Source organism: Crotalus tigris, unplaced genomic scaffold (assembly GCF_016545835.1).
Source record: "Crotalus tigris isolate CLP2741 ecotype Arizona unplaced genomic scaffold, ASM1654583v1 scf7180000017999.2816498, whole genome shotgun sequence".
Taxonomy (NCBI): domain Eukaryota; kingdom Metazoa; phylum Chordata; class Lepidosauria; order Squamata; family Viperidae; genus Crotalus; species Crotalus tigris.
Genome location: NW_024096765.1, coordinates 1,499,971 through 1,524,371, shown reverse-complemented (window position 1 = coordinate 1,524,371; position 24,401 = coordinate 1,499,971). Strand labels below are relative to the sequence as shown.

The following is a 24,401-nucleotide window of genomic DNA, read 5'->3' as shown; positions in this document are numbered from 1 at the left end:
ACATTCCCACTGGTTCTTGCAAGAATCTTATTCAATAATAAAAAAAAAAATCTCTCTCTCTCTCCTAACTTCATAGGTTTCCTTCCAAAAAGAAATAAAACTCTATGGAATCCACTTTTTTCTTCCCAGTTACCAGTGTAGACAAAGTAGCCCTTTGAAAATAGGTAGCCTTCAGTCCCACTGATTATTTGATGTATTTTATTTTATTTCATCAATCTACATGACAACATGACAATTAACCATGGAAAAAATTGTGCTTACTCTATTAATGTAATATATGAGGCAATATGCTGACTCTGTAAACTGTTTCGATAGGGCTGTAAAGCACTGTGAAGTGATATATCAGTCTAAGTGCTATTGCTGTATCAAAATTAATATTCATCATAATAGTGAGGGGAAGGGTTGGAATATTACATTTTAAGGATGTATTCTCCTTAAAATGAGAATAACTCTAAAGTATTTGAACATACTACATACTGCTTGGTGCCAAACAAACCCTGATTCAATTGTTGACAAAGAATACATATTAATACTTTGGTCTAGTGATTAAGGCACTAAACTAGGAACCAGGAGACTGAGTTCTACTCCCACCTTAGGCATGAAAGCTGGCTGTGTGATTTTGAGTCAATCACCAAGAGACTGTGAGTTCTAATCCTGCCTTAGGCATCAAAGCCAGTTGGGTACTTTGGGCCAATCACCAAGAGACTGTAAGTTCTAGTCCCTCCTTAGCCATGAAACCCAGTGGGTGTCTTTGGGCCAATCACTCTCTCTCAAACCAACCCACCTCACAGGGTTGTGGTTGTCGGGAAAATAGGAGGAAGTAATATTAGATATGCTTGCTTGATGATGATGATGATGATGATGATATTATTATTGACAAAAAAGTCAGGATAGTGGACATGACAGTGCCTGGAGACAGCAGAATAGACGAGAAAGAACTGGAGAAGATAACAAAATACAAAGACCTACAAATAGAAATAGAAAGATTGTGGCAAAAGCAAGCAAGGGTAGTACCAATAGTAATAAGTGCCTTGGATGCAATCCCAAAACAACTAGAGCACCATTTGAACACCATTGGCATTGACAAATTTGCCATTAGTCAATTGCAAAAGGTGGCTTTACTAGGAACTGCTTCCATCCTACAACAATATCTGTAATACCATAAAACATCACAGCTGCCTATCCCAGGTCCTTAGTAAGGCCTCGATAGGTAGGCAAAAATGCCAAATCCAGTCTGAACATCTGGCGGAATGTGTGATGATGATGATTAATAATAATAATAATAATAATAGTAATAATAGTAATAATAATAGTAATATAAAATAGTGACAAAATGTGATCCACTGGAGAAGGAAATGGCAAACCACTCCAGTATCTTTGCCATGAAAACCCCATGGACAGTACTAAAAGGAAAAAAGATATGACGCTGGAAGATGAGCCCCTCAGGTCGGAAGGTGTCCAATATGCTACTGGGGAAGAGCAGAGGGCTAGTACTAGTAGCGCCAGAAAGAATGAAGCGACTGGGCCAAAGCCGAAAGGACGCTCAGCTGTGGATATATCTGGTGGTGAAAGGAAAGTCCGATGCTGTAAAGATTTTTTCTCCATAGGAACCTGGAATGTAAGATCCATGAATCAAGGCAAGCTAGACGTAGTCAAAAAAGAGATGACAAGACTGAACATCGACATCTTAGGAATCAGCGAACTAAAATGGACAGGAATGGGTGAATTTAACTCAGATGACCATCAGGTATACTACTGTGGGCAAGAATCCCTCAGAAGAAATGGAGTAGCCTTCATAGTCAATAAAAGAATAGGAAAAGCAATACTGGGATACAATCCCCAAAATGACAGAATGATCTCAATTCGAATCCAAGGCAAACCATTCAATATCACAGTAGTCCAAATCTATGCCCCAACCACTGGTGCTGAAGAGGATGAAATTGACCGGTTCTATGAAGCCCTACAGCACCTTATAGAATTAACACCAAAAAATGATGTCCTTATCATCATGGGGGATTGGAATGCTAAGGTAGGAAGCCAAAAGATAACCGGAATAACAGGCAAGTTTGGCCTTGGAGTACAAAATGAAGCAGGGCACAGGCTAATAGAATTTTGTCAAGAGAATACGATGGTCATAACAAACACTCTTTTCCAACAACCCAAGAGACGGCTCTACACATGGACATCACCAGACGGTCAACATAGAAATCAGATTGACTATGTGCTCTGCAGCCAAAGATGGAGAAGCTCTATACAGTCAGTAAAAACAAGACCAGGAGCTGACTGTGGCTCAGATCATGAGCTTCTCGTTGCAAAATTTAGGCTTAAATTGAAAAAAGTAGGGAAAAGCACTAGGCCACTCAGGTATGAACTAAATCATATTCCTGATGAATATACAGTAGAGGTGACAAATAGATTTAAGGAACTGGATCTGATAGACAGAGTGCCTGAAGAACTATGGATGGAAGTTCGCAACATTGTACAAGAGGTAGCAACTAAAACCATCCCAAAGAAAAAGAAATGCAAGAAAGCAAAATGGCTGTCTGAGGAAGCTTTGCAAATAGCTGAGGAAAGAAGGGAAGCGAAAGGCAAAGGAGAAAGAGAAAGATACACCCAATTGAATGCAGAATTCCAGAGAGTAGCTAGAAGAGATAAGAATGCCTTCTTAAATGAACAGTGCAAAGAAATAGAAGAAAACAACAGAACAGGGAGGACCAGAGATCTCTTCAAGAAAATTGGAGATATGAAGGGAACGTTTCATGCAAAGATGGGCATGATAAAGGACCAAAATGGCAGAGACCTAACAGAGGCAGAAGAGATTAAGAAGAGATGGCAAAACTACACAGAAGAACTATACAAGAATGAGCTTAACATCCCAGATAACCACAATGAGATGGTCATTGACCTCGAACCAGACATCCTAGAATGTGAAGTGAAATGGGCCTTAGAAAATCTGAGCAACAACAAAGCTAGTGGAGGTGACAGTATTCCAGCTGAGCTATTCAAAATCTTAAAAGAAGATGCAGTAAAAGTGCTACACTCAATTTGCCAGCAAATTTGGAAAACTCAACAGTGGCCACAGGATTGGAAAAGGTCAGTTTACATTCCAATTCCAAAGAAAGGCAATGCCAAAGAATGTTCAAACTATCGCACCATTGCACTCATTTCACATGCTAGTAAAGTTATGCTTAAAATCCTACAAGCTAGACTCCAGCAGTATGTGGATCGAGAACTACCAGAAGTACAGGCAGGATTTCGAAGAGGCAGAGGAACTAGAGATCAAATTGCCAACATACGCTGGATCATGGAGAAAGCTAGGGAGTTCCAGAAAAACATCTACTTCTGCTTCATTGACTATGCAAAAGCCTTTGATTGTGTGGATCACAACAAATTGTGGCAAGTTCTTAAAGAGATGGGAGTACCAGACCATCTCATTTGTCTCTTGAGAAACCTATATGCGGGTCAAGAAGCAACAGTGAGAACCGAACACGGAACCACTGAGTGGTTCAAAATTGGAAAAGGAGTCCGGCAAGGCTGTATACTGTCGCCCTGCCTATTTAACTTATATGCAGAGCACATCATGAGAAAGGCAGGGCTAGATGAATCAAAAGTTGGAATTAAGATTGCCGGGAGAAATATCAACAACCTAAGATATGCAGATGATACCACTCTAATGGCAGAAAGTGAAGAGGAACTAAAGAGCCTCTTGATGCGGGTGAAGAAGGAGAGTGCAAAAGTTGGCTTGAAACTCAACATTAAGAAAACCAAAATCATGGCATCCGGCCCTCTCAATTCCTGGCAAATAGATGGGGAAGAAATGGAGGTAGTGACAGATTTTATTTTTCTGGGCTCCAAGATCACCTCAGATGGGGACTACAGCCAAGAAATTAAAAGACGCTTGCTCCTGGGGAGGAAAGCTATGGCAAATCTAGACAGCATTCTAAAAAGCAGAGACATCACCCTGCCAACAAAAGTACGCATAGTCCAGGCCATGGTTTTCCCAGTTGCAATGTATGGCTGTGAAAGTTGGACCATAAGAAAGGCTGAGCGCAAAAGAATTGAGGCCTTTGAACTGTGGTGCTGGAGAAGACTCCTGCGAGTCCCTTGGACTGCAAGGCGTTCAAACCGGTCGGTCCTAGAAGAGATCAACCCCGACTGCTCTTTAGAAGGCCAGATCCTGAAGTTGAAACTCAAGTACTTTGGCCACCTAATGAGAAGGAAGGATTCACTGGAGAAGAGCCTAATGCTGGGAAAGATTGAGGGCAATAGAAGAAGGGGACGACAGAGAATGAGATGGCTGGATGGAGTCACTGAAGCAGTAGGTGTGAATTTAAATGGACTCCAGAAGATGGTAGAGGACAGGAAGACCTGGAGGAATGTTGTCCATGGGGTCGCGATGGGTCGGACACGACTTCGCAATTAACAACAACAACAACAATATAAAATAGATATAGATAGATGATAGAGAGATATAGATAAAGATGATAGATAGACAGACAGACAGATCTTTCCTATAAATTGGGTCTTGATTTCACCTTCAATTATTGTATAGTAACTTTATTAGCCACTCTTCCACCCCACCTCCAAAATCTGTAGTTGGGTGTCTCAGGGGGAGGCTTCAAAGAGATAGAGATGACAGCCACAACTGTGAAAAGTCCTGTCCCCTTTCTTACATGCAGTGTCGATGTGGCTCATGTAAATAAAGGAGGCATGGCTTCGTTTGCACAGCTGTGTCTGCCATCTCATCCCTCTTTGAACCAACATGGTCATCACCATCAATTCTTTTAATCCCCTACATCTATAAATGCCCTTGTTTGATGATTTTATGAATTCAAAATATTAAAGAGAAAGATGAGATGAATAAACCACACTCAGCAGCTGATCCAGAGTTATATTAACCACCCTGTTGATTTCAAATCCGACAATTAAAAAAAGAAACATCTGCCCAAATGAGTTAATGTTCAAGATCCCAAACAGGCAGCTTCAAAGGTAGAGGGATCATAACCATATAAATTTGATAAATAAATAAATAACCAAGCTGTTATGGTTCCGGCTAATGAAACATTTCAAAGAACTTCCAGGCATTTATTTTCCTAAAAGTCTTTTATTGAATTAAAATGTCGGCACAGGCACAATGGAGGGATGCTAGGATCTAAGTTCTCTTCCTCTGAGCAGTTAAATTATCAGCATGTTCCCTCCCTAAATTAGCCATCATATCTCACATTATCCAATTAGTGTGAAGGTCAAATGTTTTCTTCCTCTTTCTTTCCAAGGCTTTACCCCCAACCCCCCTTCTGCTCTGTATTAACCCCATAATTACCAGACAATTCTGCATATTGTCAAAAGCAAGAATATACAATATTTGCAGCATTGACATCCGCCCCCCCTTACAAGAAGGACAGATCCTATAAAGTAAACAAAAGCATATGTTAAGGGTTATCTTTCGGTTTGTTGGGGTGTTTCACATGAAACCTTTTGACCAATCTGTCATTTTTCACTTCACTGGATTTCACCCAAGTGGCTTCAGACAACGGGTATCCCTTCCATTGGATTAGGTACTGCAATTTCCCTTTAAAAATTCTAGAATCAAGAATACGTTTTACTTCATAGTGGGTCTGTCCTGCAACTACGAGGGGCCCAGGCGCCTTCTTCGGAGTAGGTCTTAAAGTGGAGCCCCAATAAGGCTTCAACAAGCTACAATGGAAAACTGGGTGAATTTTCCCTAAAAGTCTAGGGAGTTTGAGTTCTACTGTGACCGGGTTGATGATCCTTACTATGGGGAAAGGCCCCAAGAATTTTGGTCCCAATTTGAGGCGTAGATATTTAGTTGACAGATAGACCTTTCCCCCAGCTTGGAACGTTCTTTGGGGAGCCCTCTTTTTATCAGCCTGCTTTTTATAGGTCTCAAAAGTCTTTTTTAAAGCAGTTTTTGTGTTTTTCCAAACTTCTTCCCATCCCCTCATCCACTGATCAAGTGTTTGGGAAGCAGAGGGCAACTGAGGATATTCAGATATTGGGTTGAACTCTTTTCCTGTGGCCACTCTGAAAGGTGTGTAGCCGGTGCTGCTGTGCACAGAATTATTGTACGCCACCTCCGCAAAAGGGAGGAGATCAGTCCAGTTCATCTGTTGGTAGGAAACGTAGCATCTAAGATATTGTCCACCATTTTGTTAGCGGCTTCTGCGGCCTCATTGGTGGCCAGATGGAAAGCAGATGATAAACCTTGAGATGATCCAATTAATTTAAGAAAACTTCTCCAAAACTTTACTGTGAACTGCACCCCCCTGTCCGAGATTATTCGCTTAGGGGCGCCATGCAGCCGGTAATATGTTTCAGGAACAATTGTCTGGTAATTATGGGGTTAATACAGAGCAGAAGGGGGGTTGGGGGTAAAGCCCGGGAAAGAAAGAGGAAGAAAACATTTGACCTTTACACTAATTGGATAATGTGAGATATGATGGCTAATTTAGGGAGGGAACATGCTGATAATTTAACTGCTCAGAGGAAGAGAACTTAGATCGTAGCATCCCTCTGTTGTGCCTGTGCCAACATTTTGATTCAATAAAAGACTTTTAGGAAAATAAATGCTTGGAAGTTCTTTGAAATGTTTCATTAGCCGGAACCATAACCCAAGCCTTATTAAATATTCTCTGTGAGTCCAACATTCAGTGAGCATTTTATTGTTGAATCATCCCCATTTTAAGATCATAGGTAAGTAATTTTCCACTATTTAAAACAATTCTCTTCTTGTTTATCAGAAGAGGACTATTTTATGTCTTCTGTATCAGCTAGAATAAGCAGCGCTATATTGATTTGCAGCAGAAATAGAAGAATTGTTACTTGAATTGCACCAAAATGTAGAAGAAAAACAGGGACAGGTTTTTGACTTATTTCTCCAAAGAAAGTAGATTTTTTTCCCAACACTTTTATAAGCACTGCTATATATTTTTTTTCAGTGTGAAGTAGTGACTTAGGTTTTGAATTAGAAGAAGGAAATCCCATTTCAAATTTATTTTCAACCATGGAAGCTCAACAATAATGAGGAAGTTGACTTTCTGAGTCCAGCCTATTTCATGGGGATATTATAAGGATTAATTATAGAGAGCCATGGTGGCGCAGTGGTTAGAATGCAGTATTGCAGGCTAATACTGCTGACTGCCAGCAGTTCGATTCTCATTGGCTCAAGGTTGACTCAGCCTTTCATCCTTCTGAAGTCAGTAAAATGAGGACCCAGATTGTTGGGGGCAATATGCTGACTCTGTAAACTGCTTAGAGAGGGCTGTAAAGCACTGTGAAGCAGTATATAATTCTTAAGTGCTAGTGTTATTGCTATTGGTGTTAATTAGTTAAATGTGAATGTAATTCCTGAACTAAAGATTTCAAGTTTAACCATCAGAATTTAAAAGCTAGGTTTATGGGGAAAGAATGGTAGCATTATACATTAAAAGAAGAATAAGAACACAAGACAATTATGCCAAAATAAGTGGAACAGATGTATAGGAATTCTTGATTTAGAATGTATGTAATATGCAAGACAGATGGCAGATTTTCAAGGTGTCTTTTAATGCCCTCTTCAGACTTAATTATCATACAATAGCTGTGTGGCTTAGAGAGACCTTTAAAGCATTTTGGGTAAGAAAAGATGGTTACCTAATATTAATAATGACATGATGATTCATTCCTATTGTATATAATGGAAGAAGATGAACATAAATTAAATGCAGAAATAGCTCCATCTTCAATCTTTTGGTTTATTGGTAAATCCTAGCATAATTAGTAAAAATAAGTAGCTTGAATATTTATGGCACAGTGTATTTTCTTAAGGTTAATCAATGTGATATGCAGATATATGTGGGAGAAAAACTGACTTGGAATAATTGTTTGGAAACTTTCCATCTGAGAATTTTTGTAGTAGGCCGATGTTCCAAATATGCTGGTCAAAAGGCAACTGGACTTTCTTGTTTTTTTCTTTGAAAACATTTATTCAGAAGAACTGAAGAAGCTTCTTGGATGAGAAGCAAAATGTTTTCAAGGAAAAAAACCCAAGTAAGTTCAGTTGCCTTTTGAAGAGCGCTTTTGGGACAACCATGACCTGGATGACTGAGAATCTCCATAAACATTTAGCAAGCCTATGTTTAAACCAAAAGCCAGTTTGATATAGTGGTTAAAGCATTAGGCTATAAACCAGGAGACTGTGTGTTCTAGTCCTATCTCAAGCACAAAGCCAACTAGGTGACCTTGGGCCAGTCTCTCTCTCTCAGCCCTAGGAAGAAAGCCAAAGCAAGTCACTTACAAAATATTGTCAAAAAACATGCAGGGCCTCATTCAGATTTAGCCAAGAATCAACACTGACTCAAAGGCACAAAAATGCAAATAAAACCTATTTGGAGGACGGTTAGTGAAACATCTGCCTCGCCTCAGGAAATAGGGTAAACCTAGATATTTGACTTCTGGATTCGAAGAGTATTCCCACATTAAACATTATGTGAATGGTTGATGAAAATTGCTTAATCCTTTCCTTAGAGAATTCAGGGCATAGAAAACCAAAGGATTCTTTGTTGTGTTGTGTTGTGGTTTTGCCCGATTATAGACTGCCAAGTTCTCTGCCTAGATTGCATTGATCCTCTGAGTGAAGACCGAACAGATTTCAATAGGAAAGTGGAATAAATAGAAAATAAATAAACAGAACAACACAGAAGCTAGAGATCAAGTAACATCAACATCGGTGTTCCAGGCTTAACAGTTCTGAGGAGAAATAACTTAAGGGGCCTTTTTCACTAGTACCTGACTCCTTCAAAATTGTTTGAACTATGCAAAAAATTAAAAATAGGAGCAGAAGTGGCCTTATGGAAAGTCCAAAAAAGTTTACATGGCAGCCATGTTGACAGAACCAAAGCACTGTGTGTCTATGGAGTTATTCAGTCATGGTTATCCCAAGGCTGCTTTCTTTCAAAAGACAACTGGAATTTCTTAATATCTAGAGGGCGCAGATAAACCTCACAGTGGGCTCAATGGCTCTCAGAAAGAGTGCTAACGACCAGATGACTACAAGGAATATAAATCCTTCCATTCTCCACCCTTCAGTCAGAACCGAAGAAGCTTCTTGGATGAGAAGCAAAATGTTTTCAAGCAAAACAAGAAAGTACAGTTGACATTTTAAAAAAAAAGCATCTTTGGGACAATCAAAGCACTGCCACTTTTTAAAGTGTATCATGTGGGGGTTTGATTAAGTCTAATGTGTGTGTGTGTGTGTTTGTGTGTGTGTTTATGATCCAAGCATCACCCCTTTTGTAAATATTTGGATGTTGCCTGCACATCCAAAGCGATACGCCTCTGATTGTGATACTATAGCTGCCATCTTTCCTGATTTAACGTCCTGCAGGGACCCAACTGAATAGAAAAAATGTACAAGTAATTCTCGACATACAATCACAATTGAGCCCAAATTTCCATTGCTAAGCAAAGCAGTTGTTAAGTGAGTTTTGCCCCATTTTACAAACTTTTTTCTTTTGCCAAAGTTGCTAAGCGAATCACTGCAGTTGTTAAGTGAATCGTAAGGTCATTAGGCAAATTTGGCTTCCCCCATTGAACTTGGCTTGTTGGAAGCCTGGCTGGAAAGGTTACACATGGTGATCACATGACTCTGGGCCACTGCAACCGTCATAAATACATGCCAGTTGACAAGTGCCTGAATTTTGATTGCATGGCCATGGGGATGCTGCGACAGTCATAAGTGTGAGAAACGGTCATAAGTCACTTTTTCAGTGCCATTGTAACTTTGAACGGTCACTAAAAAAATGGTTGTAAGTTGAGAGCTTTTCCTTTATTGAAGCCTGGATTGAATCCTATAAAGCAGAGGTACCCAACCTTTTGGGCACCAGGGACCGGTGCCATGGAGAAAGGTTTTTCTGTAGACCAGATGGGGTGTGGTTATGAATACTGCCTGCATCCCGAGGATGGAACTTTGCTTGTTTGTGCACCCTGCTGAGGACCAGTGCCGGTCTGTGGACTGGGGGGGGGGGGACCCCTGGTATAAAGAACCAAAGAAGTGAATTTATAGCCTTGATTCTTTTCAAAACCTGGTTGAGGAATAGATCTCTTTTTAGCAGATACTTTTGGACAGAATGAACTTGAGGAATTAACTCTGATTTCCTTCTTTTGAAAAACGACATTGCAAAAAGCTTTTAAGTACTAAGAGCACACCTCCAAAGCAGAGAAGCCACGCTACCGTTATTGCTTAAGTGAAGAATGTTGTAATTAAAATCCTGTGCCTTTTCTGACTGTGTTAGTTCTCTCTCCTCCTTGGTACAGTTCTGCTTATTGATGTCCCTTTTAAAAAATTAAATAGCTGGGAGTGAGATCTACATGTCGCACATTAAACCGGAGAAATGTTCTGAAGAATAGCGGGGATTTGGAAGGAGGGAGGGACCCCAAAAGTTGATTATTCTATTAGTTCTCCTGCTGCTTATTTATTTATTTAATTTCTCTGCCAGCAGAGATCCCCCTGAGAGATTAAAACTGCGGACTAATGCACAGATGGGGGCGAAATACTTGAAAGTCATCTGGATATTAAGAATTTAAATCTTTTAGCCTCAGTGATTTGAACAGAAAGCCAATTATGGACCTGAATTAGTTTTCAAATTAAGCCACAATTTAAAGGTTTGTGGAAATTAATCCTTTAAGGCATAGAGCCTTGCATTTCTACCCAGCCCAGCACAAAGATGCAAGATTTCAGTTTTACTGTCATGAGAAAGAAAAAGGGACGTTCATTTTTACCTGATTGTGCACTTAATGAAGAAAACACTCCACGTCTCACCACGTACAGTCGTGGTAATAAAAAGACATGGATGAGAACTGTTCGAGTGAGTTGTCAAAATTACAGGGGGAAAAAAAGGCAATGAAAGTGAGAAACTTGTGGAAGAGTTGGATGTAAAATCCCTAAACCATAAAAATATCACTGTAACATCCATAAAAGGCATATCTAATGATGTGCTTCCATCAACAGAGATTAAGGGCGAGGAGTTTCTTCCCTTGGTTGCTGGTTGTTGTATTTTTTAATACATATTTAATGCATATTTTTAAATTTTCAAAAAAAGTTTAAGAAATAACAGAGGGATCTTGGAGGTCTTCTAGTCCAACCCCTGCTCAAGCAGGAGACCCCATAGCATTTCAGACAAATGGCTGTCCAATCTCTTCTTTAAAAGCTCCAGTGTTGGAGCACAAGTTCTGGAGACAGGTTGTTCCACTGATTAATTGTTCTCACTGTCAGGAAGTTTCTCCTTAATTCTAGGTTGCTTCTCTCCTTGATTAATTTCCATCCAATGCTTCTTGTCCTGCTTTCAGGTGCTTTGGGGAATAGATTGAACCCTTCTTCTTTGTGACAACCCTTTAGTTATTGGAACACTGCTATCCCATATGAAAGAAGGGGCCAACATTCACCTTTGCATGGAGTTGGGAAAAAAAAGTCCTGGGCCAGGTTATCTGTGGGACCACCTTTTTCTAAGGACATCCACCCATCCTACCAGATCAAATAGGGTGGGCACACTCCTAGTCCCTTCCCCTAAATATTTCCATCTGATGGGAGCTATGAAGCAGTGCCTTTTCTGTGGCAGCCCCTGCCCTATGGTGAACTCCAGTAGGTCTCCACCCTTTTAGTCTTCTGTAAAGTTTTGAAGATCTGGCTGTGGTCTTCAAAAGTGTTAGAAGAAGATTAGGTAGATGTCCAGTTAGCACTGAATGATGCCAGGTTTTTGTTGTTTGTAATGCTTTCATCACTTGAGCTTTGTAGCTTTAATATGATGTTATATGCCTTTTAATCTTTGATTTGGGAGCTGCCCAGAGTTGGCTAGAAGATGGGCAGCTATATAAACATTTTTAAATAAATACGTTAACCTGAGATTAAAACCTAAAATATTTCCTTCCAACTCCTTGTGTGAATTGATCCCTTGGTTTTGCTTCTTCACCCCACCTAGTAGAGTCCTGCTCTCTCAAATGAATTGTAACTCTAGCTCAGCTCTAATAGAGCCCCCAACCGTTGGGGCACCAGGGACTGGTTCTGTGGAGAAAGATTTTTCCACGGACTGGAGAGTGTGTGGTTTTGTGTACTGCCTGCATCCCACGGATGGGGCTTTGCTTGTTTGTGCAGACCAGTTGCTGGCATCCACAGGGACCAGTACTGGTCCACGGACGGGGGGGGGGGGACCCCTGTAATAGAGAACTGAAATTGACTTCAAGCATGCTGACTAAAAAAAACCAAGAATGCAGTTCCCAAACTCAGAGGGGACTGGGCTGGGATTTCTGGTTGCTGGGAGGATATATATATAAGATAAATGTTTCTTACTTGCCTGGAACCCCACTTTTTATCTATGCATCAAAGAAGATAGGTGAGCTTTTGCTAAGGTGCCAGAATAGTTGACCAGAGAGAATTGGGGACATAGAAAAAGGCAATTTAGGAATAGAAAGAAATTACAGAATGCTGCAAACCTGCAAGTGATACAGATAGTCCTCAGTTTAAAAGCAGTGACTTAGTGTCTATATAGAGATTCCCAATCATCCAGGTCATGGTTGTCCCAAAGGTGCTTTCCCAAAAACAACTGGACCTTCTTGTTTTTTTCCTTGAAAACATTTTGCTTCTCATTCAATTCTGACTGAAGAAGTTTCTTGGATGAGAAGCAAAACATTTTCAAGGGAAAAAAAACAAAAAAGCCCAGTTGCTTTTTGGGAAAGCACCTTTGAAATGACCAATGACTTAGTGAACCTCCCCCCCACATGAAAAAAAAGTATTTATGACCCAATTTCAAAGTTATGATAGCTGCCTCCCCACCCCCACCCCCGCCACAGTCATAAGCCTGAATTTCAAGCACTTGGGAACCAATCCACATTTGCAGCGTCCTATGGTCACATGACTACAATTTAGAATGCTTTTGTCAAAAACTGGTGTTTGCTTTTGCATTTCAGCAAAAAGGCCCTACAGCTCACTTACTGCTGCCACATTCACTTAACAATCAACACACACAAAAAAAAAGTTTGTAAAATCAGATCACTCAGGTGATTACTCTCTTGGTGTGGGAGTCTCCATTATGGTTGCAAACTGAGCAATTACTTGCACCGTGTTTCCCTGAAAATAAGACCCAACCAGAAAATAAGCCCTAGCATGATTTTTCAGGACATTCGTAATATAAGCCCCACCCCCAAAATAAGCCCATTAAGATCCTCAGACAGACGGATGCATTTAGTACCGTATTTCCCTGAATATAAGCCGTAACTGGAAAATAAGCCCTAATGCAGTGATGGCGAACCTTTTAGAGACCGAGTGCCCAAACACTGGCCCTGCCCCTGCTCCACCCCCTGCCATGCCCCTGCTCCACCCCCTACCCCACCCCTGCTCCACCCCCTATCCCACCCCCGCTCCGCCCTATCCTGCTTGCTTGCAGGACCACTCACTGCCTCCAGGGCCCGCCATAGATCGCCCAGGCAGCTCAGCAGTGCCATGGCGGCCATGCCCTCTGCCCATGCTCCGCAGTATCAACTATGCTCGGGGCGTGAGGGCAGTCTTGTCTACGCTGCCTGGCTGCCATATCCTTGGCTGCACTGCTCCACATGGGCCATGCTCAAGGGTGACTCTCCTCCAGGGAGGCTGCTGGTGAGGAGGGGGGTCGCGGGCAGAGGCAAGGCTGGGGCAATGGCATGTGTGCCCACAGAGAGGCCTCTGGCACCTGTGCCATAGGTTCGCCACCACTGCCCTAATGCGTCTTTTGGAACAAAAATTAATATAAGACTCGGTTTTATTTTGGAGAAAACACAGGTATGTGCATCCTACCAAACAGAAATAAATTTAGTTATTGCTCTCAAGTACGACAATTCACATGGAAATTCTGCTCTTCTAAAGGCAGGTAATTTTCAAAATCAACAATAGATTATCCAGGGTAAGTGAAAGGTGTCCTGAACATTGTTGTCTTCAGTGCAAGAACATTGTTGTCTTCGTATTCTTTTATTTATTTTTTTTCCTGTTAGAGACTTATTTGTCCTATGTCAAAAGCAGAAGGACACTGCTGGCTACTGATAGCATAGATCAATTTGGACCACCTCATTCTCTGGCATGATGGATACAAAGACCTGACAACGATGTATCAACCTGTCTTCTCTAACAACACAATTGTCAGTTGCAGGTTGCATTGCTTATCCAACTGCATGAGAAGAAAAATATTCCCATTGAAGGTTGGATAGGACAAAAAGGAAAAAGAAAAAAAAAACCCCACACATTTCATGATGATTTATTTATTTATTTTTACATAACAAATTTAGATATTGTCCATCTTATTCCAAGAATGACTCTGGGAGATTTATAAATAAGGGCATAAAAGCCATATTAAAAAATGCAATACATCAATACAATTGGGGCCAAGTTTAAAAAAAATCAAGATGGAATAAGTTATAAATTAAAGATGGAGTGAGCTTCAACCTTTGTTGAAAAATGATTTCTTTCAAAAAAAATCATTTCAGCCTTTCCACTCCCTCTGCTTATTTTGACTTTCATTGAGGCTCTATTTAAAAAAGCTATTTTTTTAAAATGATCATTGAAATAAATATTGAAATATATTCAAAAATAAGTACTAAACCTCCGTTTGAAAGGAGTCCTCTATTTGTAACCATTTGAGGTTACAACAGCATGGAAAAAAAATAACTGATGACCGATTTTCACATTTATAACCATTGCAGCATCCTCAAGGTCACATGATCAAAATTAAAACGCTTGACAACTGGCATGTACCTATGATGTCATGTGATCACCATTTGTAGCCTTGTCAGGAAGAGAAATTAATCAGGACTTCACCCAATAGCACCCAAACTGGAAAGATTGCCAACCGTTTATTTGTATTTTTTGTTTACTTTATCCTTGCATCTGGAGACTTATTCTGAACCCTGGGTTTTGGCCCAGAAGCCTCAGACCTTGGTTACATCAGCTTCCTATACAAATAGTCCTTGATTTGCAGCCATAATTGAGACCAAAAATTCCTGTTGTCAAGCAAGGAGGTTATTAAGTAAGTCATACCCGGTTTTATGACCCATTAAGAAGAATATTTGCAGCTCAGGATTGACATGAGGGGTCCTTGGTGCTCACTGACCTGGGTTGTTTTTTTGAAGATGTTTCATTACCCAGACTAGGTAACATCATCTTTGGGCACCTTCTAACAAAATGAAATTCAATGGTGAAAAAAGCAAGGTTCTACATTTAGGCAAGAAAAGCCAAATGCACAGGTATAGTATAGGGCAGTGTTTCTCAACCTTGACAATTTTAAGGCATGTGGACTTCAACTCCCAGAATTCCACAGCCAGCAATTGTCAAGGCTGAGAAACACTGGTATAAGGGGTACCTTGCTCAGTAGTAATAACTATAAGAGGGACCTCGGAGTCCTAGTGGACAATCACCTAAATATGAGCCAGCAGGGTGCTGCAGCTGCCAAAAAGGCCAACACAGTGCTAGGCTGCATTAACAGAGGGATAGAATCAAGATCATGTGAAGTGTTAATACCACTTTACAATGCCTTGGTAAGGCCACACTTGGAATACTTCATCCAGTTTTGGTCACCACGATGTAAAAAAGGTGTTGACACTCTGGAAAGAGTGCAGAGAAGAGCAACAAAGATGATCAGGGGACTGGAGGCTGAAACATATAAGGAAAGGCTGATGGAATTGGGTATGTCTAATTTAATGAAGAGAAGGACGAGGAGGGACAGGATAGCAGTATTCCAATATCTCAGAGGCTGCCCCAAAGAAGAGGCAGTCAAGCTATTCTCCAAAGTACCTGAAGGCAGGACAAGAAGCAACGGATGGAAACTAATAAAGGAGAGAAGCAACCTAGAACTAAAGAGAAATTTCCTGACAGTTAGAACAATTAACCAGTGGAACAACCTGCCTCCTGAAGCGGTGAATGCTCCAACACTGGGAGTTTTTAAGAAGAGACTGGACAGCCATTTGTCTGAAATGGTATAGGGTTTCCTGCCTGAGCAAGGGGTTGGACTAGATGACCTCCAAGGTCCCTTCCAACTTTACTACTACTACTATTATTATTATTATTATTATTATTATTATTATTATTATTATTATTAATCAGTGCTAGTGAATGGACTAGCACTGATGGTGTTACCTAGTTTGGGTAATGAAACGTCTGAAAGAAAACAGCCGAGCTCAGAGAGCACCAAGGACCCCTGATTTTATGACCTTTTTTGCAATGGTTGTTAAATGAATCGCCACAGACATTAAATGAATTATGTGGTGGTTAAGTGAATCTGGCTTCCCTCATTGACTTTGTCTGTCAAAAGCTGGCTAGGATGATCACAAATGGCAATCACAGGATTCCAGGTTGCTGCATCTGTCCTAAAATACATGCTGACTGCCAATTGCCCAAATTGTGACCGCTTGACCATAGGGATGCTACAGCAGTCATAAATGCAAGGACCAGTTGCAAGCCACTTTTTGCAATGCCATTATAATCATTGACTATAAAAGAGAAAAGACAAATAAGTGGTTGAGAATCCTGTTCTGCATCCGATAAGCCAGTTTTGCTGCAATGGTTTCTCACGCTATGATACTTTTCCTTCAATGCTTGCAGTTTTAGCCATTTGCAATCTTCACTCTCAAAGAACAAAATGCAATCTCCTCCACTCCCTTTTCTCTTTTCCCTTCCCCAAAGCGATGATCAAATCCCTTCTAATGTCTGTACAAAATGGCCTATTTGTTTTCTTAATCAAGTGCTTAATTCTCTTAACATAATGCTTCAATCATTCACAATGGGAGTCCTCCTGCACTCTGTATGACATTTCTTCAGGCTGGCTTGTTCTGTTTTCCTCACTAAGGTGTCTCTCCATGTAGCTCTCAAGAGGTTGAGGATCCAGCACATCTAGCAATTACGAGGCAACTTCCTTTATTAATTAGGTTAGCTTCTGAAAAGGTCATGGAGCACACCAGCTGAATTTCAATAAAAAGCCATGTCAAAAAGATGACACTTTTTTTGTGTAAACGGATGTGCTCTATTGATTACAGGCCACAATCAGTGACAGCATCTGGCTCACCTTGGCTGATCTCACAGAAGCTAAGCAAGGTCAGGCTTGACTATTATTTTGAGGGCTGATCACTAGGAAGCACGAGGGCTGCAGGCTAGACTAGGAAATCAAATAAAGATCAAAGAAGGCAGTAATAAATTACTTCCATATTATTGCCAGGAAAAATGAGAACCAGTTTGGTCTAGTGCACGGGTGTCAAACTCGATCATATTGTGACTTATCACAACATCTTTTACCTTTGCAGAGCTGGGGTGGCTGTGGCCTGTGCGTGATATATCTGACCCAGGCCACCAGTTTGACACCCCTGGTTTAGTGATTAAGGCACCAGGCTAGAAAGCAGAAGGTTGTGAGTTCTAGTGCCACCTTAATCATGAAAGCCACTGGGTGACTTGGGGGCAATCATCAGGAGACTGAGTTTTAGTCTCGCCTTGAAAGCCAGCTTGGGTGACTTTGGCCTCACAGCCTTGTTGTTCTAGGGACACTAGAAGAAAGGTGTGTTGGATATGTTCTCTGCCTTGAATTATTTATAAAAATAATAAAAGCAGGGTACAAACACACATACAAAGGACCTGAAGGCAGGACAAGAAGCAATGGATGGAAACTAAGCAAGGAGAGAAGCAACGTAGAACTAAGGAGAAATTTCCTGACAATAATCAGTGGAACAACTTGCTTCCAGAAGTTGTGGGTGCTCCAACACGAGATGTTTTAAAGAAGAGATTGGACAACAATTTCTCTGAAATGGTATAGGTTTTCCTACCTGAGCAGGGGATTGGATTAGAAGGCCTCCAACATCCCTTTCAATTCTGTTATTCTGTTAAATAAATAATAAGATTACATGGGCATATTCTTATAATCATCCTGAGCAGAGATCTTTACTCTTTCATGGATTATCTGTTATGTGGGATCTGGTCATAAGCATTTCATAAGGAGATCAGCACATCTTATTAACGTATCTAGAAATGAATTGTTAAATAGACTAAGTGAGGGCCTGCTACCATCTTCCATTTGTGACAGATGCTTCCATTGTGTCTTTTGGGGTTTGCTGTGGGATTAGCAACCAGGAAATCAAAAACAGGTTATTTTTGTCCATGGAGTTATCAGCTGATGGCCCCATTTCAGGATATTTCCTCTTTTTTTTCAACTAACTCTAATGCCAATGTCCACATATCTCCAGAGAGTCTAATTTCAGTCATATCAGTTCCATATGGAGGTTTCATGGATAGGTCCACAAAGGAACCAAGCCCTGTTTGCCATGATCAACAGAATAGAACAGAACAGAACAGAACAGAACAGAATAGAATAGAATAGAATAGAATAGAATAGAATAGAATAGAATAGAATAGTAGTAACTGTGAGAGGGACCTCGGAGTCCTAGTGGACAGTCACCTAAATATGAGCCAGCAGTGTGCTGCAGCTGCCAAAAAGGCCAACACAGTGCTAGGCTGCATTAACAGAGGATAGAATCAAGGTCGTGTGAAATGTTAATACCACTTTACAATGCCTTGGTAAGGCCACACTTGGAATACTGCATCCAGTTTTGGTCACCGCGATGTAAAAAAGATGTTGAGACTCTAGAAAGAATACAGAGAAGAGCAACAAAGATGATTAGAGGACTGGAGGCTAAAACATATAAGGAAAGGTTGATGGAATTGGGTATGTCTAGTCTAATGAAGAGAAGGACAAGGGGGGACGTGATAGCAGTGTTCCAATATCTCAGGAGCTGCCACAAAGAAGAGGGAGTCAAGCTATTTTCCAAAGCGCCTGAAGGCAGGACAAGAAGCAACGGGTGGAAACTTATCAAGGAGAGAAGCAACCTAGAACTAAGGAGAAACTTCCTGACAGTTAGAACAATTAACCAGTGGAACAACCTGCCTCCAGAAGCGGTGAATGCTCCAATACTGGAAGTTTTTAAGAAGAGACTGGACAGCCATTTGTCCGAAATGGTATGAGGTTTACTGCCTGAGCAGGGGGTTGGATAGAATAGAATAGAATAGAATAGAATAGAATAGAATAGAATAGAATAGAATAGAATAGAATAGAATAGAATAGAATAGAATAACAGAGTTGAAAAGGACCTTGGGGGTCATCTAGTCCAAACCTCTGCTCAGGCAGGAAACCCTATAGGAGATCAAATATTATTCTCACAAATATTCCATGTCAACCTGAAGGTCAAAACCAGTTTAGTGTCCTTCAGGTGTGTTGTGTTATGATACTTAAGAAAGCGTATAAACATAATGGTTATGATATAAGGGTATATGAACAGGCTGTCTGGGAATTGTGCAAAAGGCAATTTCCTTTAGAAAACCTTTTAAAAGAATACAAACCTGGAAACCAGTCTCAAGCGTGCAATGTACATTCTGACATTTTGGCTGCAAGACAGCTAAAGGGTTTATACAAATATCTGGACTGTTTTTGTATGGGAAGAAGAAAATGAATTTCATTTCTTCACTCCCTAACATTATGTTCATAAGATAGGCTTATGGATATATATAAACTTTGTCATTCTATTTATCTGGAGCCTGAATAATATTTATTTAGAGGACTTAAATAGCCAACCAGGCCTGTTAGTTTGATATTCAATTTTAAATTTCATCAATGTTATCAGTTCCTCTCAGACTGAAAAGAGGGATTTTCAATTGGAGTGGATGCTTAATACACATATAGATAATTTTATTTTCTGTGCAAGGGCTTCTGAATATGCTTGGAATGTGCAAGGCCACTGGAAACCCTGCTGTCCTGCAGGTTTTTACTCATTGTGTTCAGTAATTGAAGAGAAATAACACAGAGCAATCTTTACCCAGCTATATCTACCATATAGCTCTTAGTTTACTCTGAAATCTCTATTGTAGATCCTGAAAAAAAAATTAGAAACAACTCTTGATTTCCTCTCCTCAACCCACAAACAGTACATTTATGAAAACTGTGAAAACAAGGAGAAAAAGGAAAGTGATAAATGAGAGAGCAGGTCATAAGCTATTATGAGTTTATTCAACATTGGAAGGAGGGTTAGATCTTGTTCACAATGGCAGAAGGATGTCAGAATTGGAGAGTTTATCTTGTTTTATCTGCTTCTCTGTTCTGAAAGTCTTCCCCATAACTAAACTTTTGTCTTTTCTCCTCAATTAACAATGTGTGTAGCATACAATCTGCAAAATATCACATCTTCCCCAGGAAAATGGCTGGAAGGAAAAAGTTAGCGCAAAGCTATAATTAACTCAGGTTAATGGAGAGCTAATATAATATGGCTACTGCTACATATCTTCTTATAATGAGTTGCATTTTTTTTTCTGGGGAGGGAGGGAGAGATAATTAAATTAACTATGATGTAGTTTGAAAATTAGACCAAAAAGGTTAACAAAGCTTTAATGGTATGGCAATAATAACAGTTTATAAACACAAAGCGTAAGGCACAGGTCAGTACAAAATAATTATCATTGTCTTGCGTTTAAATCACAGGACTAGACAAACTGTTGTTGAGAAAGGTGACTTGTTGGGAAAACATGACTTGAAGGCAAAAATTGCAAAGTGGAAGGATTTTTTTGGGGGAGGAGGAATGGTCTCGTGGTAAATGCCTCATTACTTCCCCATTTTATGCATTTTAAGTCTAACTAATGAACATCAATCTTGCTTTAATGTAAGTTGGTATAATGGATATTCTAATGCAGCCATAAAAATGAAAATATTGGGGCATAGCTGCGGGGTCCTTGGTGCTCTCTGAGCTTGGTTGTTTTCTTGCAGACGTTTCATCACCCAAATTAGATAACCTTATCAGTGCTAGCTTGGGAACATCAGAACTGGTGATGTCACCTAGTTTGGGTAATGAAACGTCTGCAAGAATACAACCAAGCTCAGAGAGCACCAAGGACCCCTCATTTCAACCCTGAACAACATGTATTCTCCTTTATGAAAAACCATTCATAATGTGAAATGTCTGTAATAAATTTAGTGAAGGTTCTGTGGCTTAGCCCCCCTGTTTAGCCCAGTGCCACAGTCAGAGGGATGAAACAGAATGAAAAAGACCAAACATAAAAAAACAAAACAAAAAAAAAACAAAGGGCACCAATTGCCATCTAATCCAAAGCCTAGCCAAAAAAAGAAAAAAACAGGTCTTCAGCCATTTGTAGAAGACAAAATGGTGGGAACAGTATAAATCAGGGGTCCTCAAACTTGGCCGCTTTAAGACTTGTGGATTTCAATTCCCAGAATTCCCCAGCCAGTTAGGAGTTGAAGTCCACAAGTCTTAAAATGGCCAAGTTTGCGGACCCCTGGTATAAATCAAGATCACGCAAAGTATTAATACCACTCTACAATGCCTTGGTAAGGCCACACTTGGAATACTGCATCCTGTTTTGGTCACCTCGATGTAAAAAAGATGTTGAGTCTCTAGAAAGAGTGCAGAGAAGAGCAACAAAGATGATTAGGGGACTAAAGATTAAAACATATAAGGAAAGGTTGATGGAATTGGGTATGTCTAGTTTAATGAAGAGAAGGATGAGGGGGGACATGATGGCAGTCTTCCAATATCTCAGGGGCTGCCACAAAGAAAAGGGAGTCAAGCTATTCTCCAAAGCGCCTGAAGGCAGGACAAGAAGCAACGGATGGAAACTAATCAAGGAGAGAAGCAACCTAGAACTAAGGAGAAACTTCCTGACAGTCAGAACAATTAACCAGTGGAACAACCTGCCTCTAGAAGCGGCGAATGCTCCAACAATGAAAGTTTTTAAGAAGAGACTGGACAGCCATTTGTCGGAAATGGTATAGGGTTTCCTGCCTGAGCAGAGGGTTGGACTTGATGACCTCCAAGGTCCCTTCCAACTTTATTATTATTATTATTATTATTATTATTATTATTATTATTATTATTATTATTATTATTATCATTCATCGCACAGTCAGCCAGATGTTCAGACTGGATTTGGCATTTTGTCTACCTATCGAGTCCTTACCCAGGACCTGGGATAGGCAGATGTGGATGTTTGATGGTATTACAGATATCGTCGCAGGATGGAAGCAGTTCCTAATAAGGCCGCCTTTTGCAATTGACTAATAGCGAATTTGTCAATGCCAATGGTGTTCAAGTGGTGCTCCAGTTGTTTTGGGATTGCACCCAAGGAGCCTATGACTATTGGTACTACCCTTGCTTGCTTTTGCCACAGTCTTTCTATTTCTATTTGTAGGTCTTTGTATTTTGTTATCTTCTCCAGTTCTTTCTCTTCTATTCTGCTATCTCCAGGCACTGCCACATCCACTATCCAGACTTTTTTGTCTTTCTTATCGACAATTGTTAAGTCTGGGGTGTTATGTTGCAGTGCTTGTCTGTTTGAATTCTGAAGTCCCAGAGCAGTTTAATTTTATCATTTTTTTATCATTATTATTATTAATATTATTAATATTATTATTAATCCCTCTGGAAACCTCTTCCCTCCCCCCCCAATGTGAAGTTGGCCCCAACCCTCCTATCCTTTCCTAAGAGCCTAAAGACCTGGTTCTGCCAGTTGGTCTGGGGCCCCAATGGGGAAACAGCACACATCTCCCTATTCTTCCCCTGCCCTCTCTCCTCTCACACGTGTCCTTGCTTTTAATTTAAGTTGCTAAATGAATGGTGATAAGTCAAGGATTATCTGTACATTCTCCTCCACCTCCAATAATAAAAGTCAGCTTAAGAAATAGCAACTGTTAAAAACAGGGCAAATGATTTAAAAGCTCTCAGGCACTCCAGCAATAAGAAAATAGCTAAATTTGCCAGACAAATTTTAGCACAGTACTACGAAATCTGATTAGGAACCAAGTCCTAATAGCTTTGTTGGAAAGGTCAGGCAAGCAAGCAACATCACAAATTGGTAGCTGGCAAGTCAGAGCACGGAACACTTTTGCCTGGAAAAGAAAAAAAAAACACAGTCACATTTTATTCCTCTGATTCCTTGATTCTCAGGATGGTCACCTGTCAGGCATGGTCTAAGCAGGTATGTCAAACTCGCGGCCCGCAGGCTGCATCCGGCCTACGCAGGCCACACCCACTCCAGCACCGCAAAGGCGAAAAACTCCTGATACATCACTATATGACACACATTGTAATCGGGCTTGATACCCCTGGTCTAAGGGATCCTGTACTTCAATGTCAATTCCAACTCTTTGATCCTACCATTTATGAATGGCACTTTCATTTTAATCCCCAGAATAACCATTCACTGTTCTTTTTTTAACAAAAAAATTCAACTTTTAATTACTTTCTATGTCCAGATTATTTGAGGTCACAAAAGCAGCTTACCAAAGGAACAGAGAACTTTGTGTTGGTCATTTGATCGGAAGCAACGTGGTGTAGCTGTGAGTGACCGTTTTTTTTTTAAGAAGAGCTGTAATCCAACTTTTCTCAGCCCTGCAACAGAATTTCTTATCTTCTGGAGGCGGACTTGCAAAATTAATTCTTTTTTCTAAAATATAGCTAGTATTGGCGAATAGCCAACTGTGTATCACAGTGCAAGAAGTCAAGGTCATCCATTGAAAGTAAAAACCACAAAATTTAGGACCAAAAGAAGGAAATGCTTTTCACATGGGGTATAGTGAAGGTGTGCAGTTCACTGCCAGGAGTTGTAACAGCAACCAATTTAGATGGGTTTAGAGAGGGACTGGACAGATTGATAAAGGATCAGCCTATCAATCGCTATTATTAACAGCCATTAACAAGCACACATAGATAAACAACATCTACATAACATTGAAAAGGGACAAGCAAAAAGCAAAAAAAGGGAAACAGACCAAAATACTAACACTAACAATCATTGCCCCAAGGCCAAAGGTCTGGGAATGGAAGTGCAACATCTCACCATCAAGCCTGCCAATGTAGGGACCACTAGCAAAACAAATCCTTTGAATGTAACTGGACAATAAAGAGATAGCATGGAGGAGGAACAGGAAGTGGAAAGTTAACTAGGAAACACAAACATTAGTTCTGGCTTTGGTGTATTGTAACCACTTGGTTTTTAGTAAAAGTATACTTTTCTCACAAATGGAGGTGAGGGTCTTTCTTTCCTAAGAAATCAAGCCGGGCAGGTGTGACGATTTGACAGACTCTCGGTCCCAGTTTGGGGCTGATGTTCATTATGGATTACTGCATTTGTATCCTGCCTTTCCTTCAAGAAATTGACAATGCTAATGCTCACCTCTCCCACACACCTGCTTTTGAGCCTGGGTCTTTACATTTTCTATAGGCAATGCTGTATTATTTCCACCACATTACTTTAGACAAGCTGAAACTTGTCAAGAGAATTCTGTGGGAACTCCATCCTTGTCAGCTTCAGGAACAAATGTAGGTTGACAAGATAGTAGTTCACTGCTTTG

The 24,401-nt window shown here is 40.4% G+C and overlaps 1 protein-coding gene across 1 annotated transcript in view; it reads left to right on the top strand.

The window, feature by feature from the left end:
• Nucleotides 1-24,401, top strand: part of CDH4 (cadherin 4) — a 929,395-nt gene that overhangs the window by 786,652 nt on the left and 118,342 nt on the right. The gene's annotated exons all lie outside the window — the stretch shown is intronic.